Source organism: Capsicum annuum, unplaced genomic scaffold (genome assembly GCF_002878395.1).
Source record: "Capsicum annuum cultivar UCD-10X-F1 unplaced genomic scaffold, UCD10Xv1.1 ctg5446, whole genome shotgun sequence".
Classification (NCBI taxonomy): domain Eukaryota; kingdom Viridiplantae; phylum Streptophyta; class Magnoliopsida; order Solanales; family Solanaceae; genus Capsicum; species Capsicum annuum.
Window position 1 is genome coordinate 963492 of NW_025862662.1, and position 23529 is coordinate 987020.

At 34.7% G+C, this 23529-nt stretch overlaps 1 pseudogene; it reads left to right on the forward strand.

Moving 5' to 3' along the window:
• The first annotated feature begins 3660 nt into the window (after window positions 1–3660).
• Window positions 3661–23529, forward strand: part of LOC107841522 — a 24288-nt pseudogene continuing 4419 nt past the window's right edge.

A 23529-nucleotide genomic window follows, 5' to 3' on the forward strand; every position in this document is an offset into this window, starting at 1 on the left:
TAACGAGACGCATTTCCTTGTTTGGTAATTCCAGCGATATTTGTAAGGAGACGCACTTTCTTATTTTGGTAATTCAAGCGACATTTGTAAGGAGACACACTTTCTTGTTTGGGTAATTCAAGCAGCATTTGTAAGGAAATGCACTTCCTTGTTTAGTTAATTCAAGAAATATTTGTAAGGGGACGCAATCCTTTATTTGGGAAATTCAAGCAGTATTTGTGAGGAGACGCACTTCCTTATTTGGGCAATTCAAGTGACATTTGTGAGGAGACGCACTTCCTTGTTTGGGTAATTCAAGCGACATTGGTGAGGAGATCAAGGAGATGCATTTCCTAGTCTATTTAATTCAAGAGACATTTGTAAGGAGACTCATTTCCTCGTCTGGATAATTAAAGTGGCATTTGTAAGGAGACGTACTTCCTTGTTTGGGTAATTCAAGAGACATTTGTTAGGAGACGCACTTCCTTATTTTGGTAATTCAAGAAGCATTGGTAAGGAGATGCACTTCCTTATTTTGGTAATTCAAGTGGCATTTGTAAAGAGACGCACTTCCTTGTTTGGGTAATTCAACCAACATTTGTAAGGAGATGCAATTCCTTATTTTGGTAATTCGAGCAACATCTGTAAGGAGACACACTTCTTTATTAGGGTAATTCAAGCGTCATTTGTAAGGAGACGCACTTCCTTGTTTTGATAACTCAAGCCAAGCAACAAATTAAAAAATTGTAAGTCAGGAGCCCGCCTGAAGAATAGGGTGATGAAACTCAAGTCAAGAGTTCAAAAGAAGCTGCATAGGAATTTTGTAATTTTATTTATCTTTTTAACTCTTGTAATTTTTCATTTTTTGATGTAATGAGAGAGCCGCAACTGGAACCTTGATGGAACTCAGTCGACTCTCCAACTCGATATAGTCCCTCTTCTTCCAACTCTTTGAGAAACCTGGGACTCAATTTCTTCATAACTTGGGTAGTTAGGATGTCCTGATGTAGACTCGGTTTCACTCCTTCCTTCTGTTTTATTCTCTTTCAATAATGGTTGGGACAAAATTCTATCTCGTTGTCTACTTCTTTGTCAGAAAACACTTCGTGTTTACATTCAAAGGGGTCATGCTGTAGACACCTAATTTTTGTCCCTCTCAAAATGGATTTTTTTCCATTTTTAGCTCACCTTACTACATACCCTCACCCATGTGATTATACCACACAAAATACAAAAATAACAAACTCCCTAACAAATTTTATCTTGTTTTAATCATCCTAACAACCTACCCCTACCCCACCCCCTACTCGTCTACCCTATCCCTGGACCCACCATCTTTGTCACGTTTTACCCATTTATCACCTTAACAGAATGAAGACACCTGGAAAGAGAATTCACAAAAATAGGCACAAACACCTCAGGGGGACCCACACAGAAAAAGGCCACCAAAAATCCATTCACAAGGAATTAAATAATATAGACAACATTCACACAGTACCATTGAGGATACATAGTCACTCACAGATATACAACACTCACCTCGCCAGCTTCATGAAGGAAAATACAGAGAGAGGAAGCCATTTTTAAACTCTTCTTTTTTTTTATTTTTCTTTTCTTCTTCGAACACCCACACAGAATACTCATACACACACTGACCTGGGGGATTTTCTTTTCCATTTTTAAATACACACAAGAAATATTCACGCACAACTTCACGTTCCACTACACACGATATCACACACACACAATCGATGAAGAAAAAGATTGTGAGGGGTAAGCAATAGAGAAAAATAGTGTGAATCAGTAGGAAACGAGTAGAAATAGTAGAAGTTAGAGAGATATTCGAGATTGAGGGTAAAGAAAATGAGGCTCCGACGAGTTGTCTCGCTGGAAGTCGACTGAGAACCGTCCCCTGGGTATTGTTATCACTGTTACGGGAGATTCAAAATTGGAAAACATCACCAACTCCATTTATGACCCATGCGCCGTCAATTTCTGTTTCCAATCAAACTAGTCGGAGTCCCTCATCGAATCGAAATTAGTGATCCAATCGTTCCACAGCCGACCTCACTCTAGTTTCTGGTAAAATCCACTAGAAATAGACTGAGGCAGACCAGTTTTGTACAACTTTGGGTATGGGTCATCTCGTTTTTCCTTGTGATTTGTGATTCTGAATGGGGTTGTTGCGGTTGAGACTTAATTTAAGGTTTTCCGACTGGTTTTAACTCTGTTTGAAGTTGGATTCAATGTCGAGTTGGATTTCATTTTGTGTTGATGTTTGATCCAAGATTATGGATGCGGTCCAGTCGGAAGGAGCAACTTTAATGAAAAGCAACATTTGAGTTTCAATTTTGTCTTCTCTACTTTGTAGTTTTTACATAATTATGAATGATTTATGTGTTTGACATATTTGAATCTTTGTGATGTGTGGTTTGATATTGGATTTGGATATGAAAATTTGATCGGAGGATTGTATTTTGAATTGGTTTAATCGCGTTAAAAAGGTTGGGGCGCAAATTGAAAATTTGCTAAAGTGAATTAGGATTAATTTTGATTTATTGTTGTTTTGATTCATTAACGCCATCGATCATGATAGTGTCATGATAGGTTGAGTTGGGTAGGAAAAAAGTAAGTTGGGTAGGCAAAGTTTAGGATCTGTGATTGTTGAATGATAAAATGTTTGTGGAGTGATTTTGAATTATGCATTGGGATATATTGTATTCATTTGGCCGGGGAATGCCCCAAGGGATTTGTATTGATTTATCCGGGCGATGCCCCGAAGTATCATGTACTTAAAGACGGCGCACGATCAAGGCCCGAAACGTCGGGTGGAGAAAGCAATGGAGTGTAGTTAGGATTAGCCTAGAATAGAGTAGGTTTATATTTTCGTATTTTTTATTTTTTTGGGACTGCATAATTGGACTGAACACTAAATTTTGGATTATTTTGCTTAGTTTTTCTTGATTGATTGTTGTGCGTGCTTTGTGTTGTTTATTCATTCGTAGTGTCAAATTAGTCGATATGCTCCACCAAGCGACCGTGGTCGAACCACAGGATCGAGGGCTGCCTAACACCTTCCCTCGGTCAACAGAATTCCTTAGTTGGAATCTCTGTTCGTAAACTAGTTTTAGATTCAAAATCATTTTCCAAAAAGGATTTTCAAAGGTGACTTGGCATACCCGATTTATGTCAAGTGGCGACTCTGAATTTAATTTTAAAAGATCCTTTTTGAAATAATTTTTAATCTTTTGTTACTTTAACAATAAAACCCTTTTCGAACTTAAAACCAAATCTTTTGGGTTGAAAAAAGGGTGTGACAGTGTCTCTATGGATGACTCGCCAGTGAATCCATTTCCAAGATGACAAATTTTTTTGTTAGTGAGAGTGCAGAGTTGACTACCTCTGCTCTCTTTTGAGCATTTTCACTACCCCCTTCAATCTTTACACTCTTGGTAAGCACTATTTTTCTTTTATCTTGGAAAATTTTTGTTACTAAGTTGAGAAGTTAGGAAAGCATTTCTCCTTTTTTCTTGCTTGTTTGTGTTAAAAGTATATGGTCTTTCTTGATTCAATTTTCTATTATATTTTTAAGCAACAAAAGAGGAAAGTATTGAAAAGTGGTTAGTTATTATTATTGTTATTAGTCTACTATGTAAATTAAACTAGGTATTATTGATTTAGATGCAAATTCTTGGATTGCAACCATCACGGAGTACATATAATGGCTTCATCAGGGCAATTGTTACTACAAGAGGCTTTAGTGAGGGATTTAAAGTAGTAATATACTCTTATTTTCATGGGAATTGGTTTACAATCATCTGCAGCAGAGAGTTGGAACTCGATCTAGAAGATTCTTTCTTGGATGAGATATTCAAAATCAGACGTCCTCATCCATGTAATGCTTTCCTTGAAGCATGTGATGTCATGGTAAGACCGTACATAAGTATTTTGAGATGTAACAATTTAGTTGAAAGCATGCGATCATCACTGGTCCCGTCCTTATATCAGTACAATAAGAACTGATGAGGGTTTGACTGTCAGTTAAGTAGGTTCCTCTATGTTTCAATGAGGACAATCAGCTCGTCAAGACTTCTCATTTTTTTCTTGCGAGTCAAAACTATCTTTCTGAGCAAAGTCTTACTTCTTCAGATCTTGACATTACCTCCATATATTTTGCTCTCTCATGAGTTATGTTGTGAGGATTATGAGTTTTTTGAGCTAGCTCTCAGTAAAAAGTTCTATGTGCCAAGATAAAATGTTTCCACTGCTCTCTGACTATATCATTTTAGGATTCAAATATGGATGAAAGCCGCTTATTGTAAGTAGGCCTTTGGACATATTGCTATATGATTATTTAAATTCTATAAGATCCGACATCTATGTCTTTGCAGCATCTTTCAGTAGAATTACACATCTTTCTTGTCAATCATATTAGACTAATATGTCCAGTTTATGATTCTTTAATTAATTTTGTAGGACCGACCTGAACGAGCAGTCCAGATTTTGGCTAAGATGAAAAAGTTGAATCTCCAGCCAAATATCAGGACATATGAATTGCTATTCTCATTGTTTAGTATGGTTTGAGTTACCGAACTATAAATATTGGAGATGTAATAGTTTATTCAAGCTAATGTCTACTATGGCAATAGTTTGTTTATATTTTTATATGTATTTTCATAATATTATTTTTCTATTAAAATTTTTTCAAGTTTCTTTGTTAAAAATTTTCATACTATTGTCAAACATTGTACAATTTTGTGTTAGATTTAATTATCTTTTTGATGTGGCTCACCCTCCAAATCATCTACCCAGGAAACCAATAGTGTCCTTTTCGCACTTTGTTCCCTTAGTGACTAGAAATCCCCAACCTCATGGTTTAGATGGAAGACCCTTAACACTAGGCTATTCCACCATTTTTCTCTATAATTTTGTGCTCCAATACTTAGTGGACTGAAGTGACAGCTATAATATCAACTGCATACTTCAGTGTAATCCATGGCTTTACTCTTCTTTATTTTCTAGTTGAAAGAACTTGGAACAGAAGGGATGATAAAGGAGATAATTCAATATTTACATGCTGCAGAGAATCAATTTTCTCATTATGACACTTATGTGATAACACCCATCTATAATACAGTTTTACATTCCCTTGTTGAGGCTAAAGAGGTAATTTATTATAAAAGCATCTATTTCATAGTTATATCATTTATATTTTTTCTGCTGAATGGATTTTTTTTCTTCTCAGAGCCAAATAGTAACACGGACATTCAAATAAATGGTGTCTTCTGGAGTTCCACCTGATGCTACAACATATAATATCATGATTGATTGTTGTAGCATTATCGAATGTTTCAGATCTTCCCTTGTCCTGATCTCTATGATGTTCCATAACGGTTTTAATCTAGAGGCAGATACTTTAACTGGCCTGTTAACGGTACTAATATAGCCTTTTTTAGCCATTCTCACTTATCTGTGGAAGCTAGATCATTAGGAAAAGTAAAATTGCAAAATCTAGAGCCTAACCTGGCCTTTTTTATTTGGTTAAAAAGGCTTTTCATGAAGTGGACAGTATGTGTTTTCTAGCACTTTTGGGCATTTAGAAACTTCGCCGGGAAAATTAGTGAAGTGATTTACTGTTTTACTAGACCTTGAAACCCAAAACTACCATAACTAGTTGATATTTTAAAAAAAAAAATAGCTTCAACAGTTTGGTTTGGAGAATACTTCATTGAGCTAGAAAGGGATTTTGCCTTACGTGGTACACCAGATTTATGCTAATCCATGTCACCCCTTTTCCGCTCGAGAAATTGAGGTCGAAGGGTTTTTCAAATTAAAGTGACGATATTGAATAGGGATTATTTTAATTACAGAGTCGCCACTTAGAACTGAGTTTTAGTGTTTCAAGTCACCTTTTTGAATCCCTAATCAAAAGGAAATGACTCTTTATTATGGTCTGCGAAAACAGAAGACTGGGTAAGGAATTTTGTTGACTGAGGGGAAGGTGTGAGGCATTCCTCAAGTCCCGTGGTTTTAGCACGGTCGCTTTTATTGACTTATCTTGACTTAAATTATTTTGATAAATTATGTTTGAAGGCCTAAGTTTGCTCATTTTATTATACGGAAAACTTGTCTATTATCTTATATTACATAAATCGGTGAAAAGTTAATTTTGGAAAAATATTTGTCAAGGTGCATTATTGCATTTGTCAAGGTGCATTATTGCATCCTTGAAAATTAAATGTCTCAAAAAGATGCGTACGCCGCATTCTTAATTGAGACAAATATTTTAACGCGTCTAAAATTGTCTAGCATTTAAAGCATTGATTCGTCTATTAAAAATACTATTCAACCTTAATAATAGACTGAATTAATATGCATTTAAAATAATTAATTAATTAACAAATAATTATTAAATTTTATTAATAATAAATAAATAAAAATAATAATAAAATAATAATAATAATAATAATAATAACATACATAATAATTTTTTTAAAAAAAATTTATACTAACTCAAATCATATTTTTTTTATTATACGAAATAAACATAAAATCTCAATAATCTAATTTGAACACAAATTAACAAAGAAAATAAGTAATCCAAAACAACAGATACATAAATTTAAGTGAAATAGAATTGTTTAAAAATTAGTAGGTTCAAATTAATGCCATATTTTAATTAAGAATTGATAATATGGCAAAGACGTTGTCAATAAGAGTATGAAAAGAATTTTTAATGAAAACAAAAAAGCAAATTCCTTAAAACTATGTAAAGTTAATATTTAAATAGTCAAGTCCTATAAGTCATATGTAATCAATACAATTAAAGCCACCGTAAAAGAAAAATATATACATAATTAAATCTCTTCAATATTTTTAGTAGCAAAAGAAACAAATGACATCTTTTTTAATGGTCATGTCCATTCTCCGGTGATGGCCAGATCTAGTTGGAGGAAGGAAGAGGGAGGATGATAGTGTAGGTGGTCGGTGGTGGCCTGAATTGGTTATGGCTGGCGGCTGGTTGGCAGAGATTCGCAGCAACAAGAAAGGAGAGTGGGGGAACGACGGTGCTGAGTTTGGGAAGAAGGGGCGGTGCCGGTGTTTCAACGCTGTGGTGTTGATTCCAGCGATGGAGGGAAAGAAAAAAAAAAGGTCGATGGCGCAGGTGAGGGGAGAAGAGATAAACATATCTGGGAAAGGATATGGAGGAGGCACCGGCGCGGGGTTGGCTGGTATCGCCCAAAATGGGAAGGAAAAGGCGGTAGCGATGGCTGTCTCGCTGGTGACCAATTTCTGGCATGAAAAATAAAGTTTCTTGAGACTTATCGTCGAAAAAAATAAATTAAAAAAGTCAATTTTTCTGATCTATTTTTTTACTGGCTTTCCATTCTTTTCGTCTATCCCTGATTCTCACTGATTTTTCTCTGATTGGTTTCTACCTCGCATCATTTTTATTCATCTAATTTTTATTCAATTTCTATGTTGTATACAGATATGTGTATACAGTATATGACTAAACTGTGATTTTTATTTTAAACAACATGATGTGACTGTGAATGTAAAATTTTCTCTCTGTACAAATATATTGATATTCAATATCATAATTGTATGCCATATAGTAATAATAATTTACATAATTATTCAACTAGACATACTAGATAATGCATAAAAATTACTTGGATATTCTCATTCATACTTTTCTACAATAAACTTACAACATAGATGATTTTGATTCGAATAAAAACCTGTAATTAATTCAAACGCAATAATGAAGCGAGGAAATAGTCGTCACTGAAAACTTCAATCGAAAACTCTTGAATTCTCTTTTATTTTGATATTCTTTCTCACTGATTTTTAGTTTTTCTCCCTCTGGTTTTTGCTCTCTAGTGTTCACTGTCTGGTTTCTGATAGTGTAAAAATACGTAAAAAAAAATGTCTGATGGTCAATGTATATCTGTTGTTCTGGGGTGAGGGAGTCCCTTTTGTAGAGGAAATTTTGGGTGGAACGGTTGATAAGGAGGAGGGAATATTTAAAATTCAAATTAATTAGTTAATTATTTTTTTAAATACAAAATAATAATAATAATAATAAATAAAGATATTAATAATAAATAAATAATAAAATAATAATAATAATAATAAATAAAATAATTGTTAATTTTATATTTAACAAAACATAATAAGAATTGTAAATAGACAAAAATAAATATAATAAAATAATATTAAATTACTAATTTATTTATTAAAATTTAGAATGAATAATATATATATATATATATATTATATTTTTTAAATTAAGATAAAAAAAATATCTCAAAAATTAAATTTATTTAATTATTAATTTTTTAACTAAAATTTTATAAAAGTAAAATAAGAAATTAAATAATATTATGCCAAATATAAATAGTTAATATAAAAATAAGTTAAAATTTGAGGAGGATCAAAAATCACGTGTCTACATTTTTGCCCCTCTTTGTGTGAAATCTCGAAGAGTTTTCATACAAAGAAGTAGACGATATGATTTTTGAACCTCCTATTATTTGGAAGGTAAAGATAAAAATAAAAATAAAAATAAAATATGACCGAGTCCTGTTTTTGGACGTCCTACCTATCCCGGGTTATAAGGGAATCAGGTCACGAGTAGTTCAAAGATAATTTGGTTTGTGAAAAAGTTAGAGTCGAGTGAGATTTCGTCAAGATTCCGGTTAACAACTTCTGCCTTTTACATTCAAATGACTAAGAAAAATAAAAAAATGAAATGAAAATTACAATCTCTAGAACCTCGATTCAAATCTTCATGCCTTGAACTTGAAAATTCATCCTTTTCTTCAAACGGATCTTTGACTTGTTATTTTTTTACCCTGTTCTTCAGGCGGGCTCCTGACTTCAAATTTCTTTACCCTGTTTTTCAGGTAGGCTCCTGGATTTGTAATTTCTTCACCCTGTTCTTCAGGTGGGCTCCTGGACTTGCTATTTCTTCGCCCTGTTCTTCAGGCAGGCTCCTAACTTCCAATTTCTTTACTCTGTTCTTCAGGCGGATTCCTGACTCCCAATTTGTTCACCCTGTTCTTCAGGCGGGCTCTTGGACTTGCTATTTCTTCACCCTGTTCTTCAGGCGGGCTCCTGACTTGCAATTTCTTCACCTTGTTCTTTAGGCGGGCTCCTGGACTTGCAATTTCTGATTTTCAAATCTGTTTCTGAACTCAAAATAAAAGGTGAAACAGAAAAATAACATCCCATTCTTCAGGAGGGTCCTGAGCAAAAAGTAAATTCTCAATCTTCAGGAGGGTCCTGAAAAAAAATAAATTCCCATTCTTTAGGAGGGTTCTGAGCAAAAAAATAAATTTCATATAACACACATAAAATTTTTGCTCCAGTTTGTACTGAAAAAATTTATATGTCACTGGATCTTAATATATCTCGCAAATAATAAAGTTTACCATGACCGAGATCCAGCATCAGATGTTGTAACCATGCTTCTTAGATTGAGTGAAGTGTGAAATCGCATCTTTTATCTGAAAACAATTATTTCATCTTTGTTCCAAACAAAGAAAAATTGTGAGTTTTAAAACATGTGGTGGTTGGTTTGTGGCATTTGGCTTTTAAAGTACTCGCTCTCACACTTGCCATGCTCAACTCTTCTCTAAACCATGATAGTATTCATTGAATTAACGTACTTCTGACTCAAAATTCTGACTACTGAGATCCTCAACTCAAATTATGTTTCTATTGTATGATGCTTTTGCGTTTAATTTCCAATACATCCCTTAGATTTTCACGAGTTTAAAATGGTCAAATCACAATCATCTTGAGTATCTTACTTTTACTTTGAAACGTTGTTTCTGTGCATCAACCCTTTGTCTTGCTTTGTACTCTTAAAGGAGTTTGTAGAAAGTTTGGAGTTCTTTCTCACTCGACCTGACGTGAATTTGACTCAAAAGACAACAAAAATTTTTCGTTTGATGACAAGGACACAAAAATCAAAAATTAAAATAAAAGAAAAAGAAAAAGACAATAGGTGTCTCTTTTTCAAAATAAAGAGAAAACTTATCTGAATGTGGAAACCAATTCTGGTGATTATGACATGCATTTGAATCAAACAACCAGATCTACCCACACCAATCATTACAATTTTTGTCCACTTATTGAGCTTGAAATTAAGTCAATCTTGAACTTGTTCTTTCTTGATAACAACCTTTCTTCGGCTAGTGGCACCTCAATGGGTTTTTGCCAACTAGCCTATCTCCTTTTCATTTCTGCCTTAGCTCACAGTCGTCTTATGGTGCCCGTAAGGGTTTACACCAATAAGACTCTCTCATTTTCATTTTGGTTTTAGATAAACATCCAAAATATGAAATATCATGCACTCATAATATGTTTAGCCTTAATATTCTCAAAGATTGATCCGAAGGTCTTTCTTTGGTTGTAACTTGGCTTTTGGATAGATTTAGAAAGAAAGGTCGGCATGAAGCTCAAAAAATTTATATAACATTGGGTGAAACATACAACTTTTGAAATCGATTCTTTTAAGAAAATAAATTTTTGCCCCATTTTCATTTCATTCTGGGTAATTTAATTTTTTTTTTTGGTTAAACCGAATCCCGGAGTAGGGCTTCCTACGTATCTTGTCATAGCAAGAATCAGGTCAAACGTAGTTCAGGAAACATTATTCTTTTGTTTGATTTTGAATTTTTGATTGATTTCTTCTTCGTTTTTTCAACTTTTTTTTTCTGACTTTAATTTGATTCCAAAAGAGGGGTATGAAGAAAAATAAAAGCTCAAAGGGGTAAGCAAAGGTTGATATATTATTCAGATAGTAGAACAAAATTCCTTCATCATTTCAAATCTTTAAAAATGTAAGTACAAAACATACATAACATAATTGTACATGAATATCATAATATCTTTTAACTGCATCAGTATTGACCGACATTCCTTCCATTTTGCCTTCTACATCAGTCAGATATAATGCGCCATTAGGTAACACTTACTTCACCATGAATGGCCCATGCCAATTAGGAGAAAATTTGCCTTTGGCTTCAATCTGATGGGGTAGGATGCGTCTTAGTACTAACTGACCAACTTCAAAATGTCTGTGACGTACTTTATTGTTATATTCTCATACCATTCTCTTTTGATATAGTTGTCCATGACATACTGATGTTAATCTTTTCTCATCAATCAAGCTTAATTGCTCCAAACGAGTCTTGACCCATTGGTCATCATCAATTTCAGCTTCTACAACTACTCGAAGAGATGGAATTTCAATTTTTAGAAGTTGCACCAATTGAAGTCCGAACTGTAGTACGATAACCCAACAGAGCAAACGGTAACTTTTTATACCATTGTTGGGAACCATGCACCATCTTACGGAGTATTTTCTTTAAATTCTTATTGGCAGCTTCTACAGCTTCATTCGCCTTTGGACGATAAGGAGTTGAATTCTGATGCATAATCTTAAATTGCTGGCACACTTCTTGCATCAGATAACTATTGAGATTCGCAGCATTATCCATGATAATTATCTTTGGAATGCCGAACCGACAAATGATGTTGGAGTGAATAAAATCAACCACAACTTTCTTGGTCACTGACTTGAAAGTCGTTGCTTCTGCCCACTTCGTGAAATAATCAATGGCTATCAAGATGAACCTATGTCCATTTAAGGCCTTTGGTTTAATTGATCCAATTACGTCCATTCCCCAAGCCACAAAAGGCCGTGGAGCAGTCATTGTATGTAATTCAGATGGAGGGGAATGTATCAAGTCTCTGTGTACCTGGCATTCATGCCATTTACGAATGAAATTGATGGAATCTCACTCCATGGTGAGCCAATAATAGCCTGCTCGGAGTATTTTATTTTCCAAAACATACCCACTCATGTGTGGTCCACAAATCCCAGAATATACTTCAGTCATGATATTTGAAGCTTTTTTAGCATCTACACACCTCAGAAGTCCCAAATCAAGAGTCCTCTTATACAAGATTCCTCCACTTAGGAAAAATCCACTAGATAAACGTTGAATGGTTCTCATTTGATTACCATCAGCATGTATAGGATATTTCCCAGTCTGAATATATTCTTTCATATCATAGAACCACGGCTCCCCATTAAGTTCTTCTTCAACCACATTGCAATATGCATGTTGATCATGAATCTATATATGCAAAGGGTCAATATAAGTTTTGCCAGGATATTAAAGCATCGAAGATAAGGCCGCCAAAGCATCAACAATCTCATTATGAGCTCTGGGAATGTGTTTGAACTTTACTGATACAAATCGTTGACAAAGATCTTGCAAACAACCTCTATACGGTAGGAGTTTCAAATCACGAGTCTCCCAATCTCCTTGAATTTGGTGGACTAATAAATCTGAATCTCCCAACACCAACAGTTCTTGAATACCCATGTTAATGGCTAATCTCAGTCCCAGAATGCAAGCTTCATATTCTGCCATATTATTGGTACAATAGAATCGAAGTTGGGCTGTTATAGAATAATATTTTCCTGATTCAGAAACAAGAACTGCTCCTATCCCCACTCCTTTTACATTAGAGGCTCCATCAAAGAACAACTTCCAGCCTGAATGACAATTATCAAAAATAACTTCATCAACATAAAATACCTCTTCATCTGGAAAATAAGTCTTCAATGGCTCATACTCCTCATCACTAAGTTTTTCAGCCAAATGATCTGCCAAGGCTTGAGGTTTCATTATATTCCGTGTCACATAAATAATATCAAACTCTATGAGCAATATCTGCCATTTTGCGAGCCTGCCTGTGGGCATAAGATTCTAAAAAATATACTTTAAAGGATCCATATGAGAGATGACGTAAGTAGTATAAGATGACAAGTAATGTTTTAGCTTTTGGTGAGCAATGAATCTACTGATATAATTCAACCTTCCAAGTAAGCTCATCACCTCTGTTTTATTCTTTGGTGGAGGCAGATCTTGAATAGCTTTTATTTTTGAAGGATCTAACTCAATGCCACGTCGACTGACTATAAAACCCAAGAGTTTTCCCGATAGGATTCCAAATACACATTTCGCTAGGTTAAGTTTCAGATCATACCTCCAAAGCCTTTCAAAGAATTTTCTCAAATCTTTGCCATGATCAGACTGATCTTTTGATTTAATGATCACATTATTCACATAAACTTCAATCTTTTTGTGCATCATGTCGTGAAACATTGTAGTCATTTTCCTCATGTAAGTTTCCTCAGCATTCTTTAGTCCGGAAGGCATGACTCGATAACAATATATTCCCCATAGAGTAATAAATGATGTCTTTTCTTTATCTTCTGTATCCATAATGATTTGGTGATATCCCGCATAACAATCCACAAAAGATGCGAGATCATATTTGGCATAATTATCCAACAAAATATGGATATTGGGAAGTGGAAAATTATCTTTCAAACAAGCCTTATTTAGATCACGATAATCAACACACATTCGAACTTTGCCATCCTTCTTTGGAATAGGGACAATATTTGCCAACCAAGTAGGACACTGGAATAACTTTAGCCTTAAGTTGTTTCATGATTTCCTCTTTAATTTTTACACTCATGTCAGTTTTGAGCTTTCTTAGCCTTTGCTTGACAAGAGGAAAAGCAGGATCAATTGGCAACTTTTGAACTACTAAATCAGTGCTCAAACCAGGCATATCATCATAAGACCACGAAAAGATGATACTTATGTAAAGCTTCAATTATAGCTTTCTTTTGTTGCGGTTGAGCATGTACACTTATCTTAGTCTCCCTAATATTTTTCTGATCTCCTAAATTAATCGCCTCAGTTTCTTCCAAATTGGGATTTGTCTTAACCTCAAACTGTTTGAAATGTTTGCTTATATCCTCAAATGTTTCCCCTTCATCGTATTCAACTTCTTTATTCATTATTTCATAATTAAATTAGTTTTTTAAATCTGGTTGACAATTCTTCATGTATGTCATATCATTAGAATCACCATAGAAAGAACTGTATGATAGAAAATAAATAAATAAAAATCAGACTCAAAATAAAATGAAGGGAAACTAAGCTTTATTAAAAACATAGATAGAAAGAGTTTTAACCTAAAATACCAAGTTTAAAGTTTTGAATTACAATCCTAGAATGATTCAAATTATAGATATAAAAACGAGCTACTAAGATTGTAAGAAAAACAACTACCAAGACTCCTTCATAATAGGGAGAGGAGTGGTCTCCCAATTGTTAAGCTGGACATCAGCGTCGACAAACTACACATCTGCATTGTTGGTACCTTCCCCGATTTCAACCATATCAGCTTCAATGAATATATTTTGAAAAAGGTCAATCAACTCTGTACCATCATCATTCATTGATTCTACAGCAGGTAACTTGGAGGACCCGACATCACTGAATTTGATAAAAGACTCATGAAGTGGCGGTATTGGCTTGGTAAGTGACCATGACTCTTTCCTACGGTTTTTAGCCTTCTTTATATCTTCAGCAGTAGGCTCTTATCCCAAACCAAAAGTACCAAAGTTCTCATAGAGGTTTACTGGATGAACTATGCCTTGCAAAAACATCCCTAAACCTTTTCCTGGTTCAAAACTATGCTTCAACATTTCATTCACTACCATTACAGATGCAGAGGACAATTGTGGTCTTGTGATGAGATTCCCCTCGAGGATATGCTCAACAGCTACTACCTCAGAATCTTGATGAATTAACACACTATCTGCAGCATCTTCTTCGATGGAGGAAACAAAATAGTCTTTATACATGGATAAATTTCCTTCACCATGAACAATTATTTCTTGCCTGTTGTGTTCAAATTTGACCATTTGATGCAATGTTGATGCAACTGCTTTAGCCCTATGAATCCATGGCCTTCCCAATAATATATTATAGGAAGTTTCAATGTTCAGCACTTGAAAATCCATAGCAAACTCCACAGGTCCAATTGTTAATATGAACTCTATTTCACCAATGGCATCAGTTTTTTATCCATCAAATCCTTTGACGTATACATTATTAGGTCTGATCATTTCTACATTAACATTCAACTTTTGAAAAGTTGACATAGGACAAATATTAGCACCTGATCCTCCATCAATTAACACCCGAGTGATGATGGAATGTTCATATTTCACAAAAATATACAGACCTTTGTTATGCTCAGTACCTTTCATAGGCAATTCATCGTCTGAGAAAGTAATTTTATTTGCTTCAAGGATCCTTCCAATAACTTTTTCCAGCTGATTCACTCTAATCTCACTAGGAACATATGCTTTATTAAGAATCTTCATTACAGCCTTGCGGTGTTCCTCTGAATGTATCAATAAAGACAACAAAGAAATCTGTGCTGGTGTCTTCTTCAACTATTCTATAACAGAATATTCTGGCAATTTTATGTTCTTTAAGAATTCTTCAGCTTCTTCATCAGTGACAGGCTTCTTGACTGTCATTCGTTCTTCACCGCCTTGTTTATTCTTTCTTAACTCTACTAGAGCATAACATCTTTCAGATCGAGTTAATCCCCCTACTTCATCTATATCTTCAGTCACTTCTTTTCCCTTGTGCATCACCACAACACGATCATAATTCCAAGGGACTACCTTGGTATCAACCATAAACAGCTGTGACACTGGTTTAATAACAATAGGAGCTATGGGAGCTCTTTTTATGATTGAAAGAGGCTTATTGGATCTTTCGGGAATAATGAGTTTCAACTTTATTTAACTTGACCCAATATTTTCTGAAATCTCTTTCCCCATCACTAAGGGAGAATTCGATGATTCGGGTTTTGCTATCACCACCTCCGCTTTTACAGGCTTTTTCTTTGTCAAATCCATAGCATTTGCTAACTTTTCCGAATCAGTTGTAGTTTTAATGATCAGCTTAAATTACATCGTAGCATCTTCACCAATGAGTATCACTTCGAGCATGTTTATTTTATTATGATCTAGCAACGGATTTTGATTGATATTTGGAGCATCTGAACTTTCTACCATGATCTATAGGGTATTAATCAACTCTTGAATGGCTCTTTTTAGATACCAATATTTCTCTGTGTCATACCCTGGGACATCAGAACAGTATTCATATCTTCTAGAATAATCCAAATTCTTTAGAGGAGGATTCGAGATCCTTCTCTCAATTGGGTTTAGAATATTCATTTTTCTCAGCCTATAAAATAAAATGGTGTAAGATATTCCAATAGGAGGGAAATTATCTTTTACCATGTTATCCCTTTTGAATTCTGCTCTAGGCCAAAAATTAGACCTTGGAGGGCCTCTTTGAACCTGCGGGGCTATTGGATGATTTTAGATTGCTGGTGCACGCCACTACGGGTAAAAAGGAAGCCGAGCATATGATTATGCATTGTAAATAGGATATTGGGGAGATGGAATGACATATAATGAATTTTCTGCGTATGGTTAATGCCCACCTCTCCAATTTTGTCGTGGACCTATCACGATGGTTGCTACATCATCTTTTCTTTTCTTTCTCTTGAAACTTCCTGCACCACTTTGAATTGCCTGTGTTGTTGCTTTTAAAGCGTCCTGGCTGATAATCTTTCCAGACTTTATTCTAATCTCTACTATCTCTCCAACTTTAATAACTTCGACAAATGTGCTTCTGATAGTAGAGAGCAAATAATGGAAATAATCAGGTTCTTGTGCTTGCAGAAAAATATCAATCATTTTAGATTTTTTTATCGATGGTCTGACTCTTGAAGCCTGCTCTCTCCATCTGACGGCATACTCTCGAAAACTTTCGATCATCTTTTTTCTCATGTTGGCAAGTTTAGTACGATCTGGCACTATCTCAATGTTATATTGAAATTATTGAACGAAATCTGGAGCCATGTTATCCCATATATGCCAATGGGAAATGTATTGATCGATAAACCATTCAGAAGCTATCCCTGTAAGGCTTTCTCCAAAGTATGCCATTAATAATTCTTTTTTTCCTCCTGCTCCCTTTAATTGATTGAAAAACTTTTTCAAATGAGCTACAGGATCGCTGTGTCCTTCATATTTGTCAAATTTTGGCATTTTGAACCCTATCGGCAAATGGACATCAGGAAACATACATAAATCCTTGTATGAAACACTTTTTGGTCCACCTAATCCTTGCATATTTCTCATGCTCTGATCTAGGCTTTTAACTTTTCTAGCCATCTCCTCCTGTTCCTCATTCTTTGCAATCTTCTCAATCACGATAGGAGTATCGTATTGATGAACATGATAAGATAGATTTTGGGATTTGAAAGTCACTTTAGGAGGATATAACATATCATGACTTGGTTTTCCCATATTCTTTGGTACTGTCGGTTGAGTACCCACAGTAGCAGGTGCTATAGAAGTAAAAAATGGGTTATTTGCGATAGACGGATTTGGTGGGTGCATGGTAGAAGTACCAGCAAATCCAGACATATTAGCAAATGGCCGAATCCTGGTGGGTAAATGGATCATTAGTTTGAGCTGGGTTAGAATTTGGATCATTCAAAGTCTAAAGTCCAGGGATTGAAGAAGGCAGGGCTTGTCTATTCAACCAAGCTTGGTACATCTCCGTCATCTGTTGTTTCAATGATTTTATTTCTTCCAATGATGCTACTTCCTGCAAAATCAACTGATTCTGCTCTTCTTCACTGTCAGACCCTATACCCTCTCTGCGGGTCATTTTTCTTTTACCCTTGTATCTGGTGTTATATGGATGTGATGCCAGTTTAACCACAAACCAACCACCAATTACTTTATCTTTCTGTTACCAAGTAGCAAACGGGTGATTGTTATATATTTAACACATTATAATTCCACGTTATATGTCATGCTTCTATATGCATTTTCCAACCTATCATGGAAGCTTTGTGTTTTATCCTGACTTTTCTAGGCATATTTTCAAAAGTTATGATCGAACCCTTTGGAGGGTTTCCTACGTATCATGCCAGGACATGAATCAGATCTTGCGTAGTTCGGGAGGAATTTAGCAAAATTGTTTTGTCTTTTTTTATTGAATAAAATATTTAAAGTAAGTGAAGTAAAATATATGTAATATATATAGAAATAAACAGTCAACTTCATTACATTCTATAATATAAATACGATAAAAACTCCTAAAATAAAACCTACTAACTGACATCTGAAAACTAAAAGACATAATATCTAAACAAGAAGTCTTAAAACTAAAAAAAATGAAAAATTATGACAAAGAAAACAACTATTTCAAGGAGACTTCGGTTTAATATGTCCTCCCAAACTCAAATATATGTCCTCCAATAAAGTAGTGAGACGTTGTGTGAAAGCTGGTACTTGTGCCAAAAAGTCCTCACAACCCAACTGTTGATAATCTAAACCCATTTTGGCAGTATCTTGTGCTACACTGCGGACCTTCCCTCGAAGGAAACTGAAAGCCTGATCCCATTTCTGGGCCTGTCGATCTCGAAAATCAACCATCTCTCTTGCACGTTGTTCACGAGCAGAAACAACCTCCAACTGTTCTTAAAATATTCCTCTTTCATGAATCCACTAAGATCTCTCTTGATTAAATTCTTCTTGCATATTATTTTCAACTTCTTGAAGTTGTTATCGGAGATATGCAACAAGTTTTGCAATGTGTGACCCCCTAATGGTAGAAAGCTTGATTTGTCCCCGAAGTGCAACCTCAATATCTGCTGACTTAGCTTTCTCTTCAGCAAATTCCCTTTGTTGTTCGTCTATTTTTTCCCTAGCATGCTCTAATTCTGCTCTCAAAGCTTGGTTGGCCTCATAATGTTCTTGCATGGCTCTCTCAATTCCTATCCTGGTTGCAGCTTTTTGATCTATAGGTCCCCTAACCGATCTTTATGATCTGACTGGCAGACTCAACTGTTCTTCAAACCATTCATGGTAATCTGGGTGCACTTCTCCTTTCTCACGCTCTATGACCATTGTTTCAATCCCCATAATATGGTAACCCTCCCAAATCTACTAGGCCAAACCTTTTGGAAGTGGAATCTCTAGTTTGACCTCTAATACAAACTCAGTCATGTTTTCCGTTATAGGAATTATTTGACGCCTGCCTAGCGACGTAGAAACGTCAATGGAACATATGGTTGAATACTTCTAATACCCATTAATAAAAAGAATGGACGAATGACAGAACTATGTATGACTTGTCTCCAAGGGAACCAAAGGAGATTCCAAGTGATTTTATCTGTTGTCAAAGAACGAAAAAGCTTAACCCAATCTCCAATTTCTTTTGGACATTTATATTTCTCCATCCTTTCCTCGTAATCATTGATGCAATTAAATCGGTCAGGATCAAACTTTGTTAATGTAGGACGTTGATAAAGATGCTCCACAATCCACATCTGTAACAAGATATTACATCCCTTGAAAAAACTCTTTCCCTTCTAACAAACAGTCAGAGCACGGTAAATATCAGCTAGAATCATTGGTACCATAGTGTAATCTTTCTTAATCAGTATCTGTACCACTCCCGCTAAACGAATATTAATTTTTTCTTCTCTTCTTGGGAAGACCATAGTGCCTAAAAGGGCTACCATGAATGCAAATTGTCTATGAATTTTCCAAGCCTCAAAACTCCCCTTATTACAAATTTATTTACCGTACTTTTCAAACCCCTCTTGCCTTCCGTATCTGTCATACAAAAATTGTAAGGAAACCTAACCTTTTTTCATTGATTCTTCTTTCGTATTCCGTATGTTCATGAGATTGCAAAATATGTTTATTGAAATAAGTCTTGGGGCTATAAGTTTCTTCCGATGCATATCCTCATATCCAACATAGCCCGCTATCTCTTCTAAAGTAGGTGTCAACTCAAAATCTGAAAAGCGAAATGCATTATTCTTCGGGTCCCAGAAATTCAATAATGCAACAATCACCTCCCTATTAGGGTTGATTCTCATGATACTCATCAAAAAAACCCAAATACTTATATATCTCATCATAATCGAATGTATCCATTTCGTTCCACCATAACCAAAGCTGCAAAGGGGTACAATCCACAACCTGAAGTGGTACAGTCCTATCTCTCTTTCTCTTTGGACGCTTTCCACGAACAGGGGGGACATTTTATACCTATTGAGAGGGACATAAGATTAATAAATATCTAGACTTAGACAAAACTTAATTTATTAATTTTGAAAAGAATTTATAACTTAACTTGTAAAACCTAGTGCGACCATTATTTGGACTTAGTTGCAAAGAACAATTTCATCAAAAATCAAAGCGAGCGAAACAAGATTGATAATATTTTTTAAGAAAAATACTTATTTAAATTGACTCTATCAAAAACTTTGTTATAACAGACTTCTAGACAAAATTATCTATATGTTTGAAGACAATATTCCCTAAGTACAAAAATAAAATAAAAGGACTCAGAAATAAAGAAAAATAGAATGACCGTTTTATGTATGAAGTTGTATAAAAATTTCAGTCTCACGACCCTAAAGGTTCAGGACTGTTAAAATTGATATATATATATATATATATATATATATTTTATAAAAATTAGCCTCATGATCCCTAAAGATTCCAGACTGTTAAAATACATATTTTATTTTATTTATTTTATAAAAACTTAGCCTCATGATCCCTAAGATTCCGAGCTATTGAAATATATTTTTATTTTATTATTATTATTATTTATTTTATTTTTTTGTAAAACCTTAGCCTCATGATCCCTAAAGATTCAAGGCATTGGACTTGAGAATTAGAAAAATAATTATGAAAGTAATCATATTTTCAAAATATTCCCCAATAAATCTATGAATAATTTTTCAAAAGATAGGGTCGTATTCTGGGAAGGACTTCCTACGTATCCCACTAAAATGTGAGAATCAGACCCTCCTAGTTTATAAAGATTGTAAAAATTGTGTTGCTGTATATTTAAAAAAAATTTCTTTATTTAAAAGTAAAATTTTTCTTTCAAAAATGATTGACTAAATTTGAGGTTAAATTAATCTCTCGCATTTTAAAATTGCCTAAAGCCGGTCAACAAATAAATAGCCTTCCAAGCAAATGTCAAAGAGCACGTAGGATGCACATGTTGGTCTTTAGAAATTATGTCACCTATCCTAGACAGACCCGGCCCCTGTGCCGAGTCCCGCTAAGTCAAATGCATATGATGTAAATAAAGCGGTACCTAATAGGGATAACTTAATTCTGAGTTTTCAGTTCTTCTAAGTTTATACCTAATAGGGATAGGTGTCTAGACTGGCTTACCCGAGAGGACACCCGAGCTGGGGAGGGACAACTTGATCGGTAGCAGGGCAACACCGCGTTCGTTGTCGATCCGAACCCCTCCTAACATGTGTGACTATATCCTTCACCAGGTACCTTGACACTCCGGCTATCTCAAAAAGAAGGTGGGATGCATATGATGCATTCCCTCTATCCTATTTCGGAGACTCAGAGGGGGTACGTGAGAGAAGACAACATATAATACAGTTCAAATAATATCAAAGCAGTAAATGAGCAACAAGTAGCACACAAGGCCAAAAAACACAATATCAACAATAATTAAAGCAAGTATAAGTCAATATATAAAGCTCAAATTCTAGTTTATTCCCTAGTGGAGTCGCCAGAGATGTCACACCCCTTTTTCGTTGGAGGAATCGAGGTCGAAGGGTTTTTCAAATTAAAGTAATGATATTGAATAGGGATTATTTTAATTACAGAGCCGCCAGTTGGAATTGAGTTTTGGTGTTCCAAGTCACCTTTTTGAATCCTTAATCAAAAGAAAATGACTCTTTATTATGGTCTGCGAAAACAGAAGAATGGGTAAGGAATTCTGTTGACCGAGGGAAAGGTATGAGGCATTCCTCGAGTCCCTTGGTTTTAGCACGGTCGCTTTTATTATACGAAATAAACATAAAATCTCAATAATCTAATTTGAACACAAATTAACAAAGAAAATAAGTAATCCAAAACAACAGATACATAAATTTAAGTGAAATATAATTGTTTAAAAATTAATAGGTTCAAATTAATGCCATATTTTAATTAAGAATTGATAATATGGCAAAGACGTCGTCAATAAGAGTATGAAAAGAATTTTTAATGAAAACAAAAAAGCAAATTCCTTAAAACTATGTAAAGTTAATATTTAAATAGTCAAGTCCTATAAGTCATATGTAATCAATACATAAGGAAAGCCACTGTAAAAGGAAAATATATACATAATTACATCTCTTTGATATTTTTAGTAGCAAAAGAAACAAATGGCGTCTTTTTTAATGGCCATGTCCATTCTCCGGTGATGGCCAGATCTGGTTGGAGGAAGGAAGAGGGAGGATGGTAGTGTAGGTGGCCGGTGGTGGCCTGAGTTGGTTATGGCCGGAGACTGGTTGGCAGAGAGTCACCAGCAACGGGAAAGGGGAGTGGGGGAATGACAGCGCTGAGTTTAGAAAGGAGTAGCGGCGCTAGTGTTTCACCGCTGTGGCGTTAATTCCAGCGACTGAGGGAAAGCAAAAAAAGGTCGACGGCGCAGGTGAGGAGAGAAGAGATAGCGCCAGAAATAGATCTGGGAAAGGATATGGAGGCGGCACCGATGCGGGGTTGGATGGTATCGCCGAAAAATGGGAAAGGAAAAGGCGGTAGCAATGGCTGTCTCGCTGGTGACCAATTTCTGGCATGAAAAATAAAGTTTTCGGCGACTTATCGTCAAAAAAAAAAAATAAATAAATCAAGTTTTCTGATCTGTTTTTTTTACTGGCTTTCCATCCTTCTCGTCTATCCCCGATTCTCACTGATTTTTCTCTGACTGGTTTCTACCTCGCATCATTTTTATTCATCTGATTTTTATTCAATTTCTATGTTGCATATAGATATATGTGTACAGTATATGACTAAACTGTGATTTTTATTTTAAACAACATGATGTGACTGTGAATGTAAAATTTTCTCTGTGTACAGATATATTAATATTCAATATCATAATTGTATGCCATATAGTAATAACAATTTACATAACTATTCAACTAGACATACTAGATAATGCATAAAATTACTTGGATATTCTCATTCATACTTTTCTACAATAAACTTACAACATAGATGATTTAGATTCGAATAAAAACCTGTAATTAATTCAAACGCAATAATGAAGCGAGGCAATAGTCGTCACCTGAAACTTCAATTGAAAACTCTTGAATTCTCTTTTATTTTAATATTCTTTCTCACTGATTTTTAGTTTTTCTCCCTCTGGTTTTTGCTCTCTGATGTTCACTGTCTGGTTTTTGATAGTGTAAAAATACGTAAAAAAATGTCTGATGGTAAATGTATATCTATTGTTCTGAGGTGAGAGAGTCCCTTTTGTAGAGGGAATTCTAGGGGGAATGGTTATTTTTTAGGGGAATCCTTCATCAACAGATAAGGGGGGGGGGGGGGGATATTTAAAATTTAAATTAATTAATTAATTAATTTTTTTAAATAGATAATAATAATAAATAAAGATATTAAGAATAATAAATAATAAAATAATAATAATAAATAAAATAATAGTTAATTTTATATTTAACAAAACATAATAAGAATTGTAAATAGACAAAAATAAATATAATAAAATA